Genomic DNA, 14,759 nt, shown 5'->3' with positions numbered 1-14,759 from the left:
GGATGGGGGATTGTGTAAAAATCACATACATGAGGATACCCAGCACAGTAACTGCAGTGGCTATAGCTAATGCACAAGTGGATTTAGTTTAGCTGAAGACAAGAGCATGGACATAACTCTGTAAAAGTGGCCAACAGGAACCAGTTAGTGTGACCCAGCATGGGGCTGGATTAACACTTATTGGATTAAAAGACAGAGCAGAGGGGACTTTGGAATGACTGGATGTACACTTTTTAAAGCACCTATCTTAGGTAAGTTTTTTGGTTACCCAGTAAGACATGAGGATATATCCTATATCCTGTGAATAGGGAACACATAATAAAAGTAAAACTAGGTTCGCATAGGCAAGGACTTTGTTTACTAATAACTACTAAGCGAATTATCAAGAGTTAATAAAATTTGGTACTCAAAAATTCACATTAGCATTTTCTAATAGCCCTGTACCAAGATGTCTGGCTCAGCTGCCATGTTCAAGAATGCTATAAAGATCAAGATGTGAGATAGCATGTTATTGATCAACTGTTAACAATATGCATGCTTTATTAGGCTCTTTGGTGGAAGTCATTTTTGATTGTGTGTGTGTATGTGTATGTATGGTGTACCCATGTGTGTATGTTCCCATTTGTATTTATCAGCATGCCCGTGTTTGCGTGTGTGTGCACTTGGATGCCAGAGGTGAACATTATTCTTCTGTTGTAGGACTCCTCGTTGTTTTGAGGCAGGGTCTCTCACTGAATCAGGAGTTCAGTGGTTCAGGTTGATGGGTTAGCCAGAAAGCATCAGTGGTCCTCTATTTTTTGCTTCCTGTCCCCCCTCCACTACTGCATGTGACTTTGTATGTAGGTGCTGGGGAATTGAATATTTGCCAGGTGAATGATCTACCCAACTCTGGTTCTTGGTTTTTGAAATATTTGTTGTATTTTTCTGGAAGCTAGTTAGTGAGTTCATATGGATACTTGTACTGTTCAAGGTAACATCTCTACAGCCCTGTTTGCCCTGCCATGCTATTCCTACGACTCTTTATCTCACAGAATAGCCTGTGTCTGACAACAGCAGCCCTAGACATACCCTTAAGATCCAGAAGCTTCAAGACTTCTTCAGTGGAAAAGGACTGAATAAGAACACCTTCCCTGGAGAGACAGTTGCTTACGGTACACCTTCCCAGACAGCCGTTCTGCTTGGAGATAAATTTGAAAATGTCTACCCACTGCTGTTGTTCACTCACTCCCGATGTTAATCTACTTTTCATCACCGTGACTAAGAGCAAAACAATCTAGATGGATTTAAAAGGCTTATTTGGTTCAGTATAAGAAGTTTCATTCAATGGTCAATTGGTTCTGTTGCTGTGGCCTTTGGTGAGGCTGAATATCATGGCATCATGGCAAATAGCACATCAGGGAGCAAAACAGCTCATCTCATGGGACAGGAAGCAGAAGGAGAGGCAGGAAGTGGCCAGGGACAAGGTCTTCTGAGGACCCACTGCCTGGTGACCTACTTCCTTCTAGCTAGGTCTTTCCTCCCCAAGTTCCTCTCCTAAAATGCCATTGGAGGAGAGGATCAAGCTTTCAGATGCAAACCTTACTGTTTCTCTTTTTCTTGGTGTTGACATTGCTGGTGGAGTCATCAATGTCTTCAGTAGCTACAACTTTCCAACCCCAACCCTGGCCATGGCCAAGCGAACCAACTTGCTTGTTGCACACCTCCAGTATGTGGATAAGATAGAAGCCAATTTCCATACAAATGCCAATGGCCTTAGTGTCTTGCATTGAGGATGAGTGTATAAAAGGGATATGTGAGAAGACATGGAACACAATCAAAATCAAAGATGACGTTAGAGAAGAAAGAATTAGAGTAACAGTAGATAGCTCCAGGGTTAAGTCTACAGCTCTATAGCACCAAGTGAGAGGTGTGCCAGGAGAATGCCTGGGGCTTCCCCTACCTGGCTTTGCCTGCTGATGGGCTGATGGTGCTTTCTCAGGTCCCACCACTGAAGAAGCTGATTCAGTCAATGCAAGCACAGATGTAGCATCGTTCTACAACAAAAACCGCAAGGATCCAGTTTTGTAGCCAATTATGGGCAGTTTTTAGGTTAAACTAATTTTAGAGCAAATTGTGGCGAGTTTCAAGACTCGAATGTGGGCCATTTGCAGAGGAAAGGAAACAATGTTGCATTCCGAATCTCTATGTTGTGAGTGAAAAGTGCAACATCTTTAAAGGAGCCCATTTAACGCTGGGGATGCAAAAAATTACTAACTCTCCCCAGAAGGGCAGGGACGGCTGCTCTTGAGTTATCTAATCAAACAGACCCCAGGGAGAGGAGACTATGTGGGGAAACAGTACTACAAATATGTGTGTGATATTACAGTAACCTTGGAACTTTTATTTCCAGCACAGTCTGGTGTAGCCCAGGTGGGCTTCCAGCTTTCTCTGTAGCTACAGATGACCTCAAACTCTTGATCCTCCTGGATTCATTTTCTGGATGTTGGAATTGTACGTATTCACCACAAAGCCCAGCTTTGTGCTGGAGGTTGAAGCCAGGGCTTCCTACATGGTAGGCTAGCACTCTGGCAGCTGCACCCTCAACACTTCTGTCTCTCTGTGTGGACACACACACACACACACACACACACACACACACACACACACACACACGATCATGCCACAGCACATGTGTGGTAGTCAGAGAACAACTTGAAGGCGTTGGCTTTCTGTTTCCACAGTATGGTTTCTGGAGATTGTATTTAGATAGTCAGTCTTGGTGGTAGTGCCAACTTTGGAATCCCCACCCCTTATTCCATTCTTTATAGTGGGTTTCAGGTGGGGTCAGAAAATGGATATCTTTACAGCTGTGGCCTGTGTTTCTCAAAGCTTGATCCCATAATCGGATTCAGTTATGCTGTTTTTCAGGGTTTGGAGGTACCTCTCCTATCCTGCTGACTCATACTGTCTAGGGATTTCCACTAGTCTCTGCTAGGAGTGTTCGACATAACCTCTGGCCGCATCCAAGGTAGACCTCACTTTCTGCTTAGAGGAAATTGAAACAATCATCTAGGGGAGTTTTACTGAGAGTCTGCCGCTGAGCCACCTTCACCCTTTGTCTCCTCCATTCCCTCTGTGCTCAGCATGGCATCCTGCTTTCCCAGAAATGGTTTGCTAAGTTCTTGCCTTTTTCTTCTGTAAATTGAACTGCTTTGTCTCAAGAGATGTCCCCACAGGCAAGGAAGTAAGTTCAAGTCTTCTATTCAACAACAAGTGCAAATTGAAAACACTTCCTTGGTTCCATGCTTCCTCTTGTTGCTCCGTTATTTTAAAACATTTCTTACATTTATTTTTATTTATTTATTGTTAAGATGTGGCCTCAGTAGTGTAGCTCTAGCTGATCTGGATCTCACTGTATAGACCAGGTTGGCTTCAAACTAACAGAGATCTGCCTACAAAGAGTCTCCCAGGTGTTGGGAATAAAGGTGTGTACCACCACACCCACCCATATTCTCTTTTTCAAAACTTACACTTTTTAATTCTTCTCCCATATAGTACATTCTGACCACAGTTACCCCTTCCTCTCCTCCTCCAGTTTTCCCCAGGCTCCCCCCATTCCCATCTAAGAGCAGCATACTCTTAAGCACTGAGCCATCTCTCCATCTCCTAGACACCATATTCTCCGTTTTGTCTTATATTAGGAGTTCTGTAGGCTTGTGTCTGGTTTTCCTTCTTTTTGCTTACATATATTTGTCTTTATTTTATGAATGTGTTTTGTACTACATGCATTAAATGCCTGTGGAGGTCAGAAGATGATAATAGATCCTTTGGAACCAGAGTTACAGATGTCTGTGAGCTGTCATGGGGATGCTTGCATTAAACCCAGGTCCTCTGCAAGAACAGCCAGTGCTCTTAACCATTGAGCAATCTCTACAGCCCCTGGTCTGTATTTTTTTTAATAAACATAGATTTATCTACTTATTTTTGATTTCTTTTAAAAAATTTAAATTTAAGTTAGAAACAAGCTTGCTTCACATGTCAATCCCAGCTCCTTCTCCTTCTCCATCACCTTCAAAACCCCCTCAACCCCCACCCAATCCCCACTCCACTCTCCAGGGAGGGTGAGGCCTTCCATGGGGGATCTCCAAAGTCTGTCATATCATCTGGTGCAGGGCCTAGGCCCTCCCTCCCTCATGTGTCCAGGCTGAGACAGCATCCCTCCACATGGAATGGGCTCTAAAGTCCATCTGGATTCCAGGTATAAATGCTGATCTATTGCCCGAGGCCCCAAAGAATGCCGAGGCCTCCTTACTGACACCCAGGTTCAGGGGGTCTGGATCAGTCCCATGCTGGCCTCTCAGCCATCAGACTGGGGCCCATGAGCTTCCCTTTGTTCAGGTCAGCTGTTTCTGTGGGTTTCCCCTGCCCAGTTTTGACCCCTTTGCTCATTACTCCTCCCTCTCTGCAACTGGTTTCCAGGAGATCAGTTCAGTGTTTGGCTGTGGGTGTCTGCCTCTGCTTCCTTCAGCCACTGGATGAAGACTCTAGGATGACCTACAAGGAAGTTGTCAATCGCATTATTGGGGAAGGGCATTTAAGGTAGCCTCTCCAATATTGGTCAGATTACCAGTTGGTGTCATCCTTGTAGGTCTCTGGACATCTCACCAGTGCCAGATCTCTCTTTAAACCTATAATGGTGCCTTCTATTATGGTATCTCTCATCCTGCTCTCCTCTATTCTTGCCCTGACTCAACCTTCCTGTTCCCACATGTCCTCTCCCCTCCTCTTCAGCCCCTCTCTTTTTCCAAGCTTCTTCTCCCCTCCCTCCATGCTCCCAATCCCCTCAGGAGATTCTGTCCCATTCCCCTTCTCTGGGGTACCATGAGTATCTCTCTTAGGGTCCTCCCTATTTCCCAGACTCTGGCTGTGAGATTGTAGGCTGGCACTCCCCTGTTTCATGCCTAAAATCCATATATGAGATAGTACATACCATGTTTGTCTTTTTGTGATTGGGTTACCTCACTCAGGATGGTTTCTTCTAGTGCCATCCATTTGCCTGCAAATTTCAAGATTCCATTGTTTTTTTTTTCTGCTGAGTAGTACTCCATTGTATAAATGTACCACATTTTCCCTATCCACTCTTAAGTTGAGGGGCATCTAGGTTGCTTCCAGGTTCTGGCTATTACAAATAATGCTGCTATGAACATAGTGGAATAGACATCCTTGTTGTATCAATGTCCATATTTTGGGTATATGCCTAAGAGTGGAATTGCTGGATGATGTGGTAGACTGATTCCCATTTTCCTAAGGAATCTCCATACTGATTTCCAAAGTGGCTGTATGAGTCAGCACTCCCACCAGCAGTGGAGGAGTGTTCTCGTTTCTCCACATTCTTTCCAGAATAAACTGTCATTGGTGTTTTTGATTTTAGCCATTCTGACAGGAGTAAGATGGTATCTCAGAGTTGTTTTGATTTGCATTTCCCTGATGGCTGAGGATGTTGAGCACTTTCTTAAGTGCATCTCAGCCATTTTAGACTCCTTTATTGAGAATTCTCTATGTAGTTCTGTACCCCACTTTTTAATGGAATCCTTTGGTGTTTTGGAGACTTGCTTCTTGAGTTCTTTGTAAATTTTGGAGATCAGATGTAGGGTTAGTGAATATCTTTTCCCAAATTGTGGGCTGCCTTTTTGCCTTGTTGACTGTGTCCTTTGCCTTACAGAAGCTTCTCAGTTTCAGGAGGTCCCATTTGTTAATCGACCTCAGTGTCTGTGATACTGGTGTTATGTTCAGGAAGTGGTCTCCTATACCAATTCGTACCTCCCACTTTCTCTTCTAAGAGGTTCAGTGTGGCTGGATTTATGTTGAGGTCCTTGATTCATTTGGATTTAAGATTTGTGCATGGTGATAGACAAGGATCTATCTGCAGTCTTCTACATGTTAATATCCAGTTATGCCAGCACCATTTGTTGAAGACACTTTCTTTTTTCCATTGTTTAATTTTAGCTTCTTTGTCAAAAATCAGGTGTTTTTAGGTATGTAGGTTAATATCAGGGTTTTCAATTTGATTCCATTGGTTTACCTGTCATTTTTGTGCCAATACCAAGCTGTTTTCAGGACAATAGCTCTATAATAGAGCTTAAAGTCAGGGATGGTGATGCCTCCTGAAGTTCCTTTATTTTACAGGGTTGTTTTGGCTATCCTGGGTCTTTTTCCATGCAATGTTGATTAGTGCTCTTTCAAGGTCTGTGAAGAATTGTGTTGGAATTTTCATGGGGATTACATTGAATCTGTAGATTGCTTTGGCAAGATTGCCACTTTTACTATGTTGATCCTGCCAATCCAAGAGCATGGGAGATCATTCCATTTTCTGTTATCTTCTTTGATTTCTTTCTTTAAAGACTCAAAGTTCTTGCTATACAGGTCTTTCACTTGTTTGGTTAGCATTATCCCCAGATATTTTATGTTTCTTGGGGCTGTTGTAAAGGGTGGTATTTCTCTGATTTCTTTCTCAGCACATTTATTGTCTATATATAATATGGGTATTGATTTTTTTGAGTTAATCTTGTATCCTGACACTTTGCTGAAGGTGTTTATCAGCTGTAGGAGTTCCCGTGTAGAGTTTTTCGGGTCACTTATGTAAACTATCATATCATCTGCAAATAGTGAAAGTTTGACTTCTTCCTTTCCAATTTGTATCCCCTTGATATCCTTTTATTGTCTTATTGCTCTAGCTAGAACTTCAAGTACAATATTGAAGAGATATGGAGAGAGTGGACAGCCTTGTCTTGTTCCTGACTTTAGAGGAATTGTGTTGAGTTTTCTCCATTTAGTTTGATGTTAGCTGTTGGTATACTGTATATTGCTTTTATTATGTTCAGGTATGTCCCTGTTATCCCTGATCTCTCCAGGACCTTTATCATGAAGGGGTGCTGAATTTTGTCAAAGGCTTTTTCTGCATCAAGTGAGTTGATCATGTGGATTTTCTTTTGCAGTTTGTTAATATGGTGGATTACATTGATGGATTTTGTATGTTGAGCCATCCCTGCATCCCTGGGGTGAAGCCTACTTGATCAAAGTGGATGATTTTTCTGATGTGTTCTTGGATTCGATTTGCTAATATTTTATTGAGTATTTTTTCATCAATGTTCACGAGGGAGATTGGTTTGTAGCTCTCTTTGTTAGTTGTGTCTCTTTGTGGTTTGGGTACCGAGGTAATTGTAGCCTTGTAAAAAGAGATTGGCAATGAACCTCCTGCTTCTATTGTATGGAACACTTTGAGGAGTATTGGAATTAGTTCTTCTTTAAATTTCCGGTAGAATTCTGCACTGAAGCCATCTGAACCGGGATTTTTTTTTGGTTGGGAGACTTTTGATGGCTGCTTCTATTTCAGTAGGGGTTGTAGGTCTGTTTAGATTGCTTATCTGTCTTGATTTAATTTTGGTAAGTGATATATATTCAGAAAATTGTCCATTTCCTTTAAATTTTGTGGAGTACAGCTTTTCAAAATATGACCTGAAGATTCTCTGGATTTCCTCATTGTCTGTTGTTATGTCCCCCTTTTCATTCCTGATTTTGTTAATTTGCATGTTCCCTCTCTGCCTTTTGGTTAGTTTGGATAGAAGTTTGTCTATCTTGTTGATTTTCTCGAAGAACCAACTCTTTGTTACATTGATTCTTTGTATTATATTGTTTTCTTTGTTTTGACTTTATTGATTTTAGCCCTCAATTTGAGTATTTCCTGGAATCTACTCCTCCTGGGTGAGTTTGCTTCTTTTTGTTCTAGAGCTGTCAGTTGTGCTGATAATTCTCTAGTGTGACTATTCTCCAGTTTCTTCATATGAGCACTTAGTGCTATGAACTTTCCTGTTAGTACTGCTTTCAAAATGTCCCATAAGTTTCTGTCTGGTGGTCCTGTCTAGTGGTGAGAGTGGGGTGTTGAAGTCTCCCACTATACCTGTGTGAGGTCTTATGTGTGGTTTGAGTTTTAGTAATGTTTCTTTTACGAACATGGGTGCCTTTGTATTTGGGGCATAGATGTTCAGAATTGAAACTTCATCCTGATGGATTTTTCTTGTCATGAATATGAAATGAACTTCTTCATCTCTTTTGATTGATTTTATTTTGAATTCTAATTTGTTTCTATACTGGAATAGTTACACCAGCTTGTTTCTTGGATCCATTTGATTGGTAAATCTTATACCAACCCTTTAGTCTGAGGTAATGTCTGTCTTTGAAGTTGAGGTGTGTTTCTTGTATGCAGCAGAAGAATGAATTCTGTCTTTGTATCCATTCTGTTAGCCTGTGTCTTTTTATAGGCAAACTAAGACCATTAATATTGAGGGAGTTTAAGGACCATTGAGTGTTAATTCTTGTTTGTTTTGGATTTGTTGGTAGTAGTGGTATTGTGTGTGGATTTACCCTGCTTTTTCTTTTGGCTTTTGGTAAAGTTGGATTATCTATTGCCTATGTTTCTGTGAGTGTAGTTACCTTCCTTAGGTTGAAGTTTTCCTTCCAGTACTTTCTGTAGAGCTGGATTAGTGGATATGTATTGTTTAAATCTGGTTTTGCCATGGAATATCTTGTTTTCTCCATCTATAGTGATTGAGAGCTTTTCTGGGTATAGCAGTCTGGGCTCGCATCCATGGTCTATTAGTGTTGGCAGAATATCTATCCAGGACCTTCTGGCTTAGAGTTTCCATGGAGAAGTCAGGTGTAATTATGATAGGCTTGCCTTTATGTGCTACTTGGCCTTTTTCCTTAGCTGCTCTTAATATTCTTTCTTTATTCTGTATGTTTGGGGTTTTGATTATTTTGTGGCAAGGGGACTTTTTGTGGTCCACTCTATTTGGTGTTCTGTAAGCTTCTTGTACTTTCATTAGCATGTCTTTCTTTAGGTTGGGAAAGTTTTCTTCTATGATTTTATTGAATATGTTTTCTGCGTCTTTGAGCTGGTTTTTTCACCTTCTTCTATCCCTATTATTCTTAGATTTGGCTTTTTCATGGTATCCCATATTTCCTGGATATTTTGTGTTAGGGATTTTCTATGGTAGATGAATCTATTTCTCCTAGTGAATCTTCAATGTTTGAGATTCTCTCTTCTAACTCCTGTATTTTGTTGGTTATGCTTGTATCTGTAGTTCCTGATTATTTACTCACCTTTTCTAATTCCAGCATTCCTTCATACTGTGTTTTTTATTGTCTCTGTTTCAGCTTTGAAATCTTGCACTATTTGAATAGTTTCTTGTTATTTTTGGTTTGTCTCTTCTTCCATTTCTTTAAAAGATTTTCTCATTTCTTCTTTTAGGGCCTCTATCTTCTTCATGACGTTGTTTTTAAGGTCATTCTCTTCTGCTTCATCTGTGTTGTGATGTTCAGATCTTGCTGTACAGTCCCTATACTCTGGTGGCATCATATTGTTTTTTCTGTCATTGAATTTGTTCTTGTATGGTTGTCTTTCAATCTCTTCTTTCAGTGGGTACAGGTGGGGTCTCTTCCTTTCCTGGTGGGTATGGGTCCAAGGTTCTCTTCTGGTGCGTGCAAGCAGGTCCAATACACTGATGGGTCCCACGGTGGGTGCAGAGGTGTCTGAGGCACTCCCTTTCCCAGTGGGTGGGAGCTGTGCCCTCTGCACTCTGCCCTCTACCCTGAGTGGGGGAGGGAGTAGACTGGCTCTCTCAGCAGGCTCCTGGTCACTCAGTCTGGTCCTCAGGGGGAGAATCGAGCTTGCTGCAGTCCCCAGTCCAGGAGATCCCAGAAGTCAGGACCAAGATGGGGGCTCGGAGCTTACCTCTGCCCTCTGCCAGTTGGTATTATTTTAATCAAGCATTCTTTCTTCCACTGTGTGTGATCTGCCTATCTCCTGATTTCATTCCCACAGCCCTTGTTAAGTCTAGCATTGATTTTTTCCATCAGCAAACCTCCTGGACATTTTCTGTTTTCTGCTGACTCTAGTTGTTGGTCCTCACACCCCAGAGCTCTTCACCCATTCACTGACTTGTAAGACACCAATTCTCTTGACTTACTTCTCATCTCTCTAGTGAATCTGCCTGCTCTATACAGCTATTGGGGTTTGCTGGTGACTTGCATTACTCATGCTCATCTAAAATTGACTTGTAGACTTCTGTTTGCAGCCAGACTGCTCACTGAGCTGCAAGCCAGTGTATCCAATGTCATCTGTGACATTTCTTCTGATGTTTTTATCATCTTACATCCAACATGGTTGAGATCAAGCTTATGTTTCTCAGCTTTCCCCCAGCATTAGTATCCTAATGTTCTTTGTTTCAAGAATGGCTCCATCATTCAACTACCTACACAAGAAATGTTAAATTTCCTTCTGGAATCTCCCCCTTCCCTGCAGACAGTGCAATCCAGTTGCTTGACATGGAAGCAAATGGCTTCTTAAGTCCATCTGCTTTTCCCCCATCTGCCCTCATGAGTTTGAGATTCTGATGTCAAGAAAACAGATTTAGGGTTGAAAGGAATTGGGTAAGGCTAAAACACCAAAGCCTAGAACTTTGAGAAAGGTAAATTATAAGGGATGGCAACTGTGTATGAGATAGTTAAAATAACTAGATAAGAGGAAGGCCTGGGCTCCGAGGCAAACAAGTATCTCTTTGGGTGCCTATTGGCTCCCATGGAGCCTACCTTGAGGATCATGATATGACATTGTCACTTTTTTCCATATTCCTGTACCTAATGTAGGTAATTACAGCAGACTAAATTGTAGGTAGAGAAGGATGACTTCTATAATGCCCTCACCTATTCCAGGATGGAGACTGCTTTAGATTGCCTAAGTGAATAAGGAACTAAAGATGAGATAACTAAGGCATTCTACAGATACATCTTGGTTGTGTGGTAGGGCTTAGCTCCTACTACACAGGTCATAGAAACAAGGTACATGATAACATAGGGCTACTCTTGTAAGTGTAAAAAGAAAGATCATGGTTTAGTTACTGGGTAGTGGACTCAGCTGCACTTGGTGTTAGCAGATCTAGTCAAGGCCAATGGCTGGCAAGCCAAGCCAAGTTTAAGAAATAATGAGCATTTGCCTGCAAATTTCAGGATTCTATTGTTTTTTTCTGCTGAATAGTACTCCATGGCACTAGAAGAAACCATCCTGAGTGAGGTAACCCAGTCACAAAAAGAGAAACATGGCATTTACTCTCTCATATATAGATTTTAGACATAGATCTGGGGAGTGCCAGCCTACAATCCCATGGCCAGAGAGTCTGGGAAACAGAACCTTTATTCAACAGCTGATGGAAGCAGAGGCAGACTCCAACAGCTAAACACTGAGCTGAACTCAAGGAATCCAGTGACAGAGAGGAAGGAATGATGAGCAAAGGGGTTAAGACTGGGCTGGTTTAACCCCCAGAAACAGCTGACCTGACAAGGGTTAACTCTTGAATCCCAGACTGATGGCTGGGAATCCAGCATGGGACTGATCAAGACCCCCTGAATGTGGGTGTCAGTGAGGAGGCCTAGGTAATCTACTGAGTCTTGGGTAGTAGATCAGTATTTATCCTGGGTATACAAATGGACTTTGGGTGCCCATCCAACAATGTGAGGTGCACTCTCACCCTGGACTCCCAGGGGAGGGTCTAGTCCCTGCCCTGGATGAAATGACAGACTATAGACACCCCCATGGAGGGCCTCACCCTCCCTGAGGAAATGAGGGGATATTGGAGGGGTTGGTGGGGAGGCGTGGGAGGAGGGGAGGGGAAGGGAGAGGGACCTAGAATTGACATGTGAAGCAACCTTGTTTCTAATTTAAATTTAAAAGTAAAAAATAAAAAATAAAAAAGGTACAAAGAGTAATGAATCAAGGAAAAAAAGAAATAATGAACAATGACACTTGACCATTCCACTAACATGATCATCTCCCCAATTGGCTAAGGGGACATGCACAGAGCATTAGGTTCTCCATTGGCTTGTAATATTCCCGGAGAATGAATCAATCTCAAAAGAAATTATCCTGGTCTTTGTCTAGTTTTTGTTAGAAGTCCTAGGAAAAGTCCCCAGGGACCATAGCTGACTAAGAGAGTCTGTGATGGTTAGTTTTCATGTAATTTCCGGGAGTGATTTGACACAAGTGAGAATGATTTGGGAAGATGGAACCACAGTTAAGAGATTGATTGCCACCATCAGATTGGCTTGTGGGCATATCTGTGGAACATTTTCTTGATTGATGATTAAAGTGAAAGGACCCAGCCCCCTGTGGGAGGTGCCACCCCTAGTCAGGTGGGCCTGGGTTGTAGAAGAAAGCAGGCTGAGCAAGCTGTGGGGAGCAAGCCAATGTTCCAGCCTTGCTTGAGTTCCCACGTTGGCTTCCCTCAGGGATGAACTGTGATCAGGATGTGTAAGCCAAATAAACCCTTTCCTCCCTAGAGGCTTTTGGTCATGGTCTTTTCACAGTAGTAGAAACCTAATGATGATAGAGTCTCTCTCTGTGTGTGTGTGTGTGTGTGTGTGTGTGTGTGTGTGTGTGTGATTGTGTGTGTATATGCTCACATGCATGCCACAGCATGTAAATGTGCACACAGGTCAGAAGACAACTTCCAGGCATCAATTATTGTTTACTATGTTGGTTCCAGGCATTAAACTCAGGTCGGTCTTGAGGGAAAGCATCATTATCCACTGATTCAGCTTATGGACCTTTTCTGGCTTTTTAGTAAATTTGCTTTCACTTGCTCACATCTCCTCTGTCTACATCTTTGCTCCAGCCCCTCTCTCAGATTGGCTTGTGGTGATGTTGACTGGTCTGCACCTTAGTTCCTAGGTCAATTCCATCTGGGCCTAGAGATGCCCTATCACTCTCAGAAGTCAGCACTCATCCTATCTGCCCCCATATAGACCACAGCAATTGCCTCCTAACTGGTCTCTACGCCACCAGTGTGATCTTTTCTATAATTAGATTGCTGCTGTCAGCTCCTGAGTCCTTTTGTTACATCCTTTGCTCTAAGACGTCTAAAGACCCAACTTGCTTTCAGGACTTACAAGGATCTTTGACACATTTCACCTTGCTCTTTTTCAGTCTCACCTTCCCCTACTTCCCTGCCCTTTTCCACACAGACACTGCTTTTGTTTGGTTGTTTAGTTATTTTCCAGTAGCTCAAATATGCCATTGTCATGGTTATGCAGCTTTCCATGCCTGGGGAGCTGTTTACCTTGTCTCATTGATGCTCACTCATCCCCATGATCTCACTTTCTCAGAGCTGACTTCTATGACCTCAAATCCAATGTTCAATTCTTTTTCTCTAAGCTCAAATAAATGACCATTTCTTTTTGAACACCCCCTTTATCAGATTTATTCTTGTCCATTGGACTATTAGGCCAACAAATCCATTAGCCTGAAAGCTGTTTTCTGTGGGAACCTGAGCTCTTTTCACGCCATTTTTTAATTTAAGTTAAAAACAATCTTATTTTACATACCAATCCCAGTTCCCTCTCCCTCCTGTCCTTCCATACCTCCCACTAATCCCCCATCCCATGCCCCATCTACTCCCCAGGGAGGGCGAGGGCTCCCATGGGGGATCATCAAAGTCTGCCATATCATTTGGGGCATTATCTAGGCTGAGAGAGTATTCCTCCATAGAGAATGGGCTCCCAAAATCTGTGTACTGGGGATAAATACTGTTTCCACTGTCAGAGGTCCCATAGACTGTCCTGGCCTCCCACCTGACACTCACATTCAGGAGGCTTGGTTTGGTCCTATGCTGGTTCCCCAGCTGTCAGACTGGGATCTATGAGCCCCCACTTGCTCAGGTGAGCTGTTTCTGTGGGTTCCCCAGCATGGTCTTGACCCCTTTGCTCATCACTCCTCTCTCTCTGCAACTGGATTCCAGGAGTTCAGCTCAGTGTTTAGCTGTGGATCTCTGCTTCTGTTTCCTTCAGCTCCTAGATGAAGACTCTAGGATGGCATTTAAGGTAATCATCAATCTCATTATAGGGGAAGGGCATTTAAGGTAGCCTCTCCACTATTGCTTAGATTCTTGGTTGTGGTCATCATTGTGGATCCCTGGACATTTCCCTAGTGCCAGACTTCTCCTTAAACCTGTAAAGGCTCCCTCTATTAAGGTATCTCTTTTCTTGCTCTCTTTCTCTATTCTTCCCTCACTTCAATCTTCCTGATCCCTCATGTTATCCTTCCTTTCCCCTCCCTCTTACCTCCCTCCCCCTCCCCCGTGCTCCCAATCTGTTCAGGAGATATTGTCCCTTTCATCTCTCTGGGTGTTGATGTATGTCTCTCTTAGGGTCCTCCTTGCCTCCTAGCTTCTCTAGTGGTGTGGGTTATAGGCTGGTAATCCTTCACTCTATGTCTAACATCCACTCACGAGTGAATACATACCATGTTTTTCTTTCTGGCTCTGGGTTACCTCACTCAGGATGGTTTCTTCTAGTTCTATCCATTTGCCTGTCATGCCAGTTTTAGTCTGCTCCTCAGCACACGTCTTGCTGCACTATGGATCCAAGACTGAAAGGGTGAAGGCCAGGCATCCTCTGACTAAAAGAAGATCCTTATTCACAATGACCATTGGAGGCTGTTTCTGTAGTGTAGAAGCACCAGCATTGCTCTTTTTCTGGTCAAAAAGTTATGGTCAGTGAAGGAACATTTCTAGAGATTTGGAACGTGTTTGTTGGGAGGGTCTCAGGGCATGCTGCAATTATGCCTGTTGTCATCGTGCAGCCAAGTTCTGAAGCACACCTCTGATGTTATTCCTATCATGAGGGGACTCAGCAGCATCTTCTGAATAGGGTAGAAACTGGGGACTGTTGAA

Source organism: Mesocricetus auratus, unplaced genomic scaffold (assembly GCF_017639785.1).
Source record: "Mesocricetus auratus isolate SY011 unplaced genomic scaffold, BCM_Maur_2.0 Super-Scaffold_100676, whole genome shotgun sequence".
NCBI classification, from domain to species: domain Eukaryota; kingdom Metazoa; phylum Chordata; class Mammalia; order Rodentia; family Cricetidae; genus Mesocricetus; species Mesocricetus auratus.
Note: the sequence above shows the minus strand (reverse complement) of the source record.